General features: G+C 35.0%; 2 long non-coding RNA genes across 11 annotated transcripts in view; both read left to right on the forward strand.

Annotated features, from left to right (window-relative positions):
* The window catches only part of LOC102600184 (uncharacterized), a 10,011-nt gene extending 1,996 nt beyond the window's left edge, over positions 1–8,015 (forward strand). The window contains exons 2-8 of one of the 9 annotated variants that reach the window (XR_001474714.1): positions 251–426; positions 3,178–3,313; positions 4,983–5,206; positions 5,822–6,295; positions 6,400–6,519; positions 7,295–7,365; positions 7,662–8,015. This is a non-coding gene — a long non-coding RNA (uncharacterized lncRNA). Of the gene's footprint in view, positions 1–250; positions 427–3,177; positions 3,314–4,982; positions 5,207–5,440; positions 6,520–7,294; positions 7,366–7,661 lie in introns of all 9 variants that reach the window. The other 8 variants (XR_001474713.1, XR_001474709.1, XR_368108.2 and 5 more) reach the window with 8 other exon arrangements.
* Positions 8,016–9,489: 1,474 nt separating this feature from the next.
* Positions 9,490–10,180, forward strand: part of LOC102600518 (uncharacterized) — a 6,085-nt gene continuing 5,394 nt past the window's right edge. For both annotated transcript variants that reach the window (XR_001474725.1, XR_001474726.1), the window contains exon 1: positions 9,490–9,607. This is a non-coding gene — a long non-coding RNA (uncharacterized lncRNA). The remainder of the gene's footprint in view (positions 9,608–10,180) is intronic.

Consider the following 10,180-nt stretch of genomic DNA (forward strand, 5'->3'; position numbering starts at 1 on the left):
AGGGTGTGCCTTGATGGGGCGGGGTCGGCCCGTTGGAACAATTCAATCAAAGTCATGTCTTTTTGGAACAATTCTCCATTACTGCAATTTGACAGTTCACGTTCTTAACATTGATAAATCTTAGTAATAATAGCTTCCATGGTGAATTGACAACCTCTTACAGCTACAACATCTCAATCTTATTTGGAAGTAAATATATTAGATCACTTGCTCTAGAATATTACCTGATCAGTTCATTTGATTTTCAAAGGTAAATTATTTAGGCCTTGGAAGCAACAATCTCACAGGTTGTACCCCATCTTGGATATAACTTTTGGTCTCTTTGAGGTCTTTCCCTTGCAATAAACAATCTACAAGGACCAATACCTCGAGATATTGGACGTTTGTCAAACTTGCAAATCTTCCAAGTTCATCGAAATCTGTATGGTACAATTCCTCAATCTCTTTTACTATTTCTCTGTATGATACAATTCCTCAATCTCTTTTACTATTTCTCTGTATGGTATCATCTGTTTACTATTTCTCTGTTAATCAAAAGTCAAAACTTGTTGTATGGAGTGCTTCTATATAGGCCTTAAGCTCTTCCAAATCTTGAGATGTTTGCAGGTGATGTGAATGATATCACCGGAACAATTCCTGTTTCATTATCAAATGCATCAAAACTTGGTGTACTTGAAATGTCTCAAAATTAACTCAACGGAAATGTCCCTACGAGTTTAGGACAATTGAAAGAGTTGTACAGGATCAACTTTGAGATCTATTGTCTTGGAAGAAACACAAGTGAGGACTTGAGGTTTCTTGATTTCCTAGTTAACTGCACAAGTTTGCAAGTTCTTAGCTTTGAGGACATCATTTTGGTAGGCGGATTGCCTAAAACAATCAACCTTTCCACGAGGCTAGAAATATTTGCTCTTGGTTATATGATGGTTGGTTTTCTTCCTACAGGACTAGAAAATTTTGTTAATTTGACCCTTCTATCACTGGATAAACACTACTCGAGATGTCTGTCTCAAAAAAATATAAAAACTAGTTGAGAGGTATTGTTCCTGAGTCTTTAGGTAAGCTTCGACGCCTGCAAGGACTGACGTTGAATGGAAACAAGTTATCAGGAAAGATTACATCTTCTATTGGTAACTTAACATCTTTGTCTTCTTTGCACATTGAGGACAATGAATTAGAAGGAAACATACCTCCGGAGTTCGGGCAGTGCATCAGTTTATCAGTGCTAAACCTTTTTAGTCTGAACAATTCGTTGACCGGTTCCTTGCCAGCTGAATTTGGAAAATTGATAAATCTCAAGGAAATGGATATTTCACATAACAAATTATCAGGTGAAAACAAGAATATACTTATAAATGCCTGCTGTAAAAGTAAATAATTTGCCTGCTGAGAATTATTTTTTTGTCATCCTAATACCAGCTCTATATAATTTGGTGCCACACCAGTGACTAAATAGGTACCTATTTCAACTCTGAAACCCCCTTCCCTTATCATTAGGCTTATCTGCAATAGAAAGAGAAATGTCTTTAGAAACCGCTGAGAAGTGTGAAAAGTGTGCACTTTTTGGAGACTCAAATCCCAGTAAATATGGAAAATATTGAGTGATTTATTCCCAGCTGTCTAAGCCTTGATGAACAGAGAGTTTTGGTTTGATTTATAATATTGGGACCATTCTCAAAAAACCTTGATGAACAGAGTTTCCAATACATGGCTAGGAGGTAGCAGCTAGCCGGTGGAATAGCTGAGAGGTGTGCACATCTAAGTCGGACACCACTGTTACCCAAAGAGAAAGAAAAGACAAAGCGTGTGTAGTTGTATCTGGTTTCACAGATTATATATGTAATTAAGATAAATGTAGCAAATAAGCTTGGTTCTAGATTATGCTGATTATGATTTCCCAAAAAGCAGAAGAAATCACAAAATTTGGCATCAAAATAGAAAATGATGGTGCTGGGATTACATCCAACGATTCTATCCAAGTTTCTCTTTGGGGTCTTCATAGAAAATCTCATGTTGGCTAAGATAAGTACTGTACTTTTTATTTTTTGTTTGAGGGTCTGATTTTGCTTCGAATTTGGAATTGCTCAATAATTTTATTCTGTAAAAATGGACAAAGATAGGTCTAAACAAGTAAACCACATTAAGCAAAATTTGACACGCTCATGGTGAAATGTCGATAAAAGTGTTAGCTTTGTGCTGGCACACTCTTTTGGTCTTCCCCCTTGTGTGATCATTCCATAGGATACCTAATTAGTTTATCTATGTCGTGAAGCTTTGGACACTGTAAGAGGAATTTAAAAGGAAACCACAAACAAAGTTGCTCTAGAGAGTTGACACATTCTCAATTCCAAGATGGTTCAAGCTCGCCAAGAAAGACTTTTTCTATCCTTTACATCAAATAATAAATTAGAGACTTTCTACTATCCCAAGATCGATAATTAAGGTTGGAGGACTCCACTAAAGAGGCCACTTCGAAAGAGAAAGATGATTTTAGATAGAAAATCATGGTTATGCTAGAAAGCTTTTTGGAAATTGGTTTAGTTACAAAAGCACAAGACCACTCCTACACTTGTCTTGGGATGGTTCTAGATCTAGATATATCTACAAGAAGATCTACTTAACCTTATCTTCTTGCAAGATTCTAGAAGATGTAGATATTTCTTCAAGATATTACCCTAGGTCATTCTAGAAACTTTATTAAAAAATCCATGATATTCCAAAAGATCTACTTTAATTTTTTCACACTCCGCCTTAAAGTGATATTTCGAAAATTACTCCCAGCTTGATGATGAAGAACCCAAACAAAGTAACTTGGTGAACGTATCATCAATATTTTCCTGACATCACACTTCTAAAGTGTTTATAGTTCCATCAAGAATTTTTGTTGGATGAAATGATATTCCACCTCAATGCTTAGTTCTTGTAAGGAATATGGGATTATTTGCAAGCTTTATGCCACTTTGATTGTCTCCAAAAAATTCCTTTTCTTTTTGATATAGATAAATGCTAGCCTCTGGGAAGTCTTTGGAGCCATACACGTTCTTGATTCTTGAGCTGTAACAATTGATGTTTTATATTCCACCTCCGTAATAGATAATAAATTGAGTCTTGCTTTTTGTTGCACCAAGAAATACCTATTTCGCCAAGAGTAAAATATAGTCTGAATCCTCTTTGCAGCTTCCAGGTGAGGATTTTTTAGTGATTGCATGAATCTGCTGACATATCCTAACAGAGAAGGTAATATCGAGTCTTGTAATGGTCAAATGTAGAGGACTTCCAGCAAGAGCTTGAAAAGGTTTGGGATCTGCAAGAAGTGAGCCTTCGTCATTCCTTAACCTTGTGTTTGTCTCAAGAGTAGCACACTATTTACTTTGCTTCTGCCGAAACTTGTTGAGAGTTTTTTGGCATTTCCTTCTTGAGCGAAAAAAATGCCTTTACTTGTGCGACTTGACAAAAGTGCAAGTTCCATTCATTGAAATTCGTTCTCTAGAAAAAAAGAAATATTTTACAAACACAGCTATTTCATTGGGAATTCTTAGCATCTCCGAGGTGTGGGAAGTTTGAGTTAGTTTCACTTTAAGGCATCTTTACCACAGCCTTTTACCTGACTTTTAGTAAATGGCGTGTTCCATCTTTATGTTGTTGTTGTGGTGGCGAATTTGGTATCCTACATGCTACTTCAATGTTTGTGTCACAACTTTTCGTAGCAAATCCATCTGACAGTTGCACCAGAATAAGACCAAGAAACTTAGTATTGATCAATTAGTTCTAATAAAGGGAGGAAGAGACGAAAATTTGTGGTTATGATGGAGAAATTGAAAAAGAACACTTGCACTGAATTTGACATAAGAGGGCCATATTGGAGAGATGAAGTGATGAGTTTTCTCCCGCAAGACTTAACTAAATCATAAAATGAGTTTTTTTTCCCTCTAGTTTTGGGGTGGGTGGATGTTGGGGGTTAAGCATTGTTCATGCACAAGCTTAGCACTCCGTTTTTTGCCCCTTTCCACCTTCCTCAGAGTCAAACTGTCTGTCAGCAGTTCCGTGGTCTGAAACTCATGATCTATTGTTGGGTCCTTAAATCAAATCATATATTTGCCTCTGGTCTTGAAAGCAATATATCAACCGAAGTCTATTTGCGGCATGTGTGAGCTTTTATCCGTAGAAAAGGTTTTTTCTTTTGGCACTCTTCTTTTGTTTCGTTTTGTTTAGCAAAGAACTGCTTGACAAACTTTCTTGTCTTTGCAAAAAGGTGTCATACTTGAGAATTTTTTCACTCTAAAATAGAAGTAAAAAATTGATTGTTTATTTTGTTGACTCCACCTATAAGCGTTTAAACACTTTTAGATCACTGTCGCTTTTTTTGTTTTGAAACTGGTACTTTTAAGATGACTTTGTGTCTCTTCTGGACAACTATATAGTTGGTTTGCTATGCAGTTACTATATTTGGTAGTGCTTGGTCATCCATGAGCTTTAGATGACGTGTCGATTTTTGAGGATTAGGCATCATGCAAGGTTAGATGGAAACAATAAGTTGAGAGGTGTAAGGTTGTAAACATACAATTACTGTTTATATGTATTTTTGAATCTTGAAAATTGCCATCATCTGAAGTAGAGCTACGACAGACATATATGCTTTTCTGTCCTACCACTACGTAGGATAACAATTTATCTATAGTGTGTATAGACAAAAAATCACCTAGTGGTTGTCTTTTGAACCCGAGACCTCATGGTTATCACCCATTTCATTGTCCTTTAGGCCAGACCCTTGGGTGCAAGATGGAGCATGATATTCTTAAGTGGGATAGTTGTAATTTGTAATAGCCTAAATTATTATAATCATGTGTGCTCTGACCTCTATCCATTTGATTGTGGTGTTACTTACTTGAGGGAGACGAAAAAACACGAGGTTGACGAATAAAATACGTCCACGAGGGAAAGCAACAATGACTGACATTCTGTTACTGCTCTTGTTTTTCCAGGATGTAGGTTTATGGTTAGAAGAGAAATAAAGCTTGGTAGCTATCATCAATTTTTCAAAGAAAATGGTGTTATTTGGAGGGGGTGTCCAGGTTACAGATTCTCCGGTTTATAAGAAGGTGCCACATGAAATGGGGAGACTTCATTACGTTGTGTAAGGAGCTGAGGCGGATAAAAGGTTCCTATAATCTCTCTCTTGACTCACAGATGAAACCATATCTCTAAGGTTTGACAACTTTCTTTGTCCATCTTTCCAGCAATATGATTACGTTTTGTTATGTTGTTTTAAATCAGCTTTGATTGGTGACTCACTCGTGTTTTCTTTGTCATGTGAAAAAACCCTATTGCAAAACATGAAGTTCGGACTTATTCACTTTCCAATAGGTGTGATGGTTCCATCGCGCTTCCTCTACCTAGTTAGTTATATGTTTTTCCGTTTTGAATTTCTTGGATTTTGCAGACATATTTTGTGAGCTAGTCTTGATCGTCAAGCACTGTTGACATTCTCTAAAACTCTCTACCTTAGTAAATCTAAACAGATTTGTAAATTGTTGCTAGTGAGATACTTTATTTTTTGAGATAATTGGTAAAGTTGCTACCATGTGACCACGAGGTCACATGTTCGAGATGTGGAAACAACCTTGCAGAAGTGCTGGGTAAGGCTATGTACTATATTGTTGTGGTCTGGCCCTTCCCCGGGCAGCCATTATGACGGAAAGCTATTGAGATACTTCAGTGAATCTGTTGTTGCTATTTAGGAATGAAGTTACTGCTATTCTTTTACTATATCCTAATGTCCTATAGTTCCTGTTATCTATATTAACTCAATTCATGTCTTCAGTGGCTTACTTGAAGGGCTGTGCAAAGAGTCCGGCGACCATAGTGGTCCCCGTCTTGTATCTCCGTAGTGTTTAAGAAGACAGCCAATCGTAACAGGCAGTGTAGAGTGGTTTCACTGAAGCTGGAACCCTAGACACCCATTACGCCATTACGCCATCTGTGCGCATTATTAATAATTATATATCCAGAGGAGAGTAGTGGAAATTCGCTCCCCGTCTGTTGTTATTTCCTTTGTAATCCAGTATATGGAACTTCTGACGCATCTATTTGTGTCAAGGGTCCTAGATATGTAACTGCCCCCCCCCCCCCCTCTTCTGCCCAAGCCTTTTATGTATACGTAACTTTGTAGTCTTTACATTTTTAGTTTGTGATGTTTATAGTATCAAATCAAGAAAATAGATGACTTGTGTAAATTTCAAGTTTCTAAACTTGAATTGTAAGTTGCACTAGACAAGCCCTGCCTTCCAGATTGAATGTACGTTAACTCCACTCAATTTTGTGGGAATATTCATGGTGATCTTTTAGTATTTTCTATCCGCATCCCTTGCTTGAACCTTTTACATTTAACAAATTTTACAGGCGGATGGCTTCATAATAATCTCCAAAATTTTCTGATCGGAGCTAGAACCATGTTGTTCGGAACCATATCAATGAAAGGAGGCTTTGAAGGAACATGCACTTCTATATAAGTTTTCTTGTGTAAGTAGTTTAATAATTGTTGAAATATCTGGACGCATAATAGGTGACTCTTGAGTACATAGCAGCACAATTTGAACCACCCTTAGCACTTCATTCGCATCTTCTATTATCCGATATGCCCTTTTCTCCCTGAAATGTTTCCAAGTCTGCACGTTAAATTAATAAGATAATGTCAAACACACAATTCAAAATCGTTACCTGCTCCTCTCTTCTGATTGATCTGCCTTCAGCTTTCTATCATGTCGTTATAAACTCGTATAAGGAGCCGCTTGGGTTGAATGGTTTTGTGGTTTAAGTGAATGATAAGCCTAGAAGTTAGTTGTTGCTTTCTTTATTGGAGGAATCATGCATTTAGATTGGTTGTTTACCTTTGATATATAGTCAGTGTTTAAGTGTTATTATTCGAATGAGCTGCTTAGCCTTTCTTTCTGGTGATCTATATGATATATTAGATGTCAGTCGTTAAATTCGTTGACTTGATATATCCGTCTTATTTTGCTCACAATGAACAAATGTTCGTTTGGTTGTGATTTTGAGTACACTGGTTGTACAGTTTGTTTCTTCATATGGTTTATTCGTAGTTTTGGCTGTCTTCTCTTTCGTTTTTGATTCATTGTTATAGATTCTCATCCATGTTAGCTTAATCTCGTAAGGTTGATTTCTGTTCTCGCATAACTTGAATGCTATCCATGTCTATTTTGGCTTTAACTCATGATATCTTGTTCTTAACTTGTTAAAGTTTGTCCTATAACTTGACTTGTAACCTTGCTACCAGGTTTTCTCATCCTTTAAATTGAGGCTGAATTAGTTTACATTTCGGTGATGGGCCATGGAGGAAGCAACAATGTAAGTAGAATATTCCAACTCTTCACACTAGGTCCAACTTTCCTCGATCAAAGAAGCAAAATTTTAATCCTTTGGACTTCAGCAACAAGAGGAAGCAAATGTCTGTTATTATTCAGCATGAAATTGGCCAAATTCTTCCCTTGCTTGTGTTTTTTGTTAAGTTTATTAATGTGGCCTCCTATGACTAGTCTTGTTTAAATTTTTAAGTAAATGTTGTCTGTTTGAATTATGTAGCATTATCTATGACTATATATTAACAAAGAAAATGTTTGAAGTTCTATATATTTGTATTTCAGGTTCTTTGCCTCAAGTTCGGACAAAAAATGGATGAATATCACCCATATATAACGTTGTACTTAAGGTGGCTTCATGAGAGCCAAGAAGATACTAACATGATAGAAGAGGAAGTGTCGTTGGAAAGTTGGGAGGGGTGAAAAACGTTTGTTGGTTCTGCAAGTTTGACATTTAGTTGTATTGACATATGGCTTCAAATGTACATCAGAAATTGAAATAGACTAGTTGGTTTTCTTTCAAGTGAAGGGTTCAAGAGAAGAAAAAGGATAAAAAGAAAATTTCCAGTCACAAACATGCAAGTGTTTATATGTATTCAACATTTTGTACTTTCTTTTAAATGGTTTTTGTTTTGTAGACGTTCGGTATAAGAAAGAAAAGAAAAGAGTTGGTTTTCCTTTTTTTACTATGACTGAACTTGTATCAAATTTAGAAACTTAAATATACTTATCGAACCCTCAGTATTTAAGTATCACTTAAATAATGTCAAAACCATCCGATACAAATATTGGGGACTATTAACAATTCATTTCTAGAAATAGTCATATGTGAGAGGATAATGTGATGAGTAATATTGGCCAATAGAATGCACTAAAGCTCACCAATGGAATGAACATGAAAATATGTCATAATGCTATACATGAAATAAATTATCTTATAATAATTCAAGGGTATAATTGGAAAGAAGCTTCTTGTAGAGTTTTAAACCACACACAAGATTAGATGGGAAATAATGAACCAAACACTTGATAAAAAATAATCTCTGCATTATCAATCTTTCTACCAAATGACCCCTAAAAGCACTAGTGAATGGGTAATACTTTGAATGATTTGAGCTCATGTAATTTAAGAGGTGAAAACATTTATTTAGTAGTTTTAGATAACGCGTTTGCGAAGAGGTCTCCTCCTTCTATCAAGTTACCTTGTATAATAAGTTGGCATACTAATTCGCAATTGCAAACAGCTTGATATTCTTTTTGTAAAATAATTGTGGTGTCCAGTCCAACTTGCACACTCTATCTAATTTTCACGGGATACTTCCCACTAGCAACATGGATCGTGTAACTCTATCCACCAACCAAACATGGGAAATTTGAAAAACATTTTCTGAAAAATGTTTTCCTCCATACCAAACACATCCTTGATGATTGTAATTTTCTCTGTTTTGATCATGATGTATTACACAAAAGTCTAATTCTTGCGGCATAATTCCCAAACTCTTGATGAAATGGAAACAATTAAAATGAACAACGACATACAAGGTCCAAATCCAAATTTAATAGTATATCAAATTGAAGTAGTTGAAAAATTGATTCATTACAATTTATAAGTGTGTGGAACTTTAAAGAAAGGAATTTTAAAGCAAATAGTTGATCATTTTTATTATCTACTTTTCTTAAGTTATATGAATACACATTGGTCACTAATAAAGGGGAATAGCACATACGTCATTGTGAACATTGCTTTTCCTATCATTGAGATATTCGTTAGCTATTTTTAATATTGAATCATCAAATTGAACTTTAAAAACCAAATCGAATATCAAATATCCACCATTTTTAATGAATTGTTTATCATATATATGATGAGTAACATTAACGAGTAATTTGGATGTCTTGACTGAACTACACCAAAAAACTCATAAAAGTTACCATGTCAAATATTAGAAAAACTATGTTGTTAAAATATCTTACTCTTCAATACAATACCAAACATCACATAATTATCATTCTTGTGATTAGCATGTAAAAGCAGGGCAATTTTGTAAAAGTTGTTGAAATATGACCGTTGGGAGGGATATCCCTCTATATTTACTTTCGCCTATTGTTTGACTCCAAATCTCTGACAAAAAAAACACAATAATTTTGAGAGATCATCCAACATACTGAGAAGAAAGCTTGATAATCTTGTGTGCAAATTCTCCTATGAAGGCTGTAAATTTCTCTATTTTGTGAGTTTTTTGTGTTCTTCTGCTATCTATCATCTTTGTTTGCAGTGGCGGACCCAGGATTTTCAGGAAGTGGGTTCAAGATATAAAAAATAAATAAGCAAAAATGCAAACAAAACAAATTTTGATTAATTAAAATATATCATTACAATTCTATTCTACGATAAATGAGACGGTAAATAACAAGATGAACGAAAAACTAGGCTTCAATATAAACTAAGAAGATAAAAGAATATTATGAATGATTTCTCTTCATTCAACAGTTAACAAATAAAAACAAAATATTAAACAAAATAATTATAACCTTAATTTCAGAATTGAATACATAGAAACATACCTAATATTATTTGTAATTTTTTGTTGATTTTAGAATGATAAGGGATTTTTTAGTTGAAGAAATAAAAAATAACCACAATAATCATATATGTATATATAAAGACTAGAATCAAGAGCAAAAAACATACTTGTGCAAGATTTGAGAGATGGGGAGAGTTTTTTTCCTTCAACAAAAAAATATGCTCAAATTTTGGGGGGAAAAGTAAGAGAGGTTCAAGAAGATTTCAACAAAGAAGAAGA

This window comes from Solanum tuberosum, unplaced genomic scaffold, assembly GCF_000226075.1.
Source record: "Solanum tuberosum cultivar DM 1-3 516 R44 unplaced genomic scaffold, SolTub_3.0 scf00234, whole genome shotgun sequence".
Taxonomy (NCBI): Eukaryota; Viridiplantae; Streptophyta; class Magnoliopsida; order Solanales; family Solanaceae; genus Solanum; species Solanum tuberosum.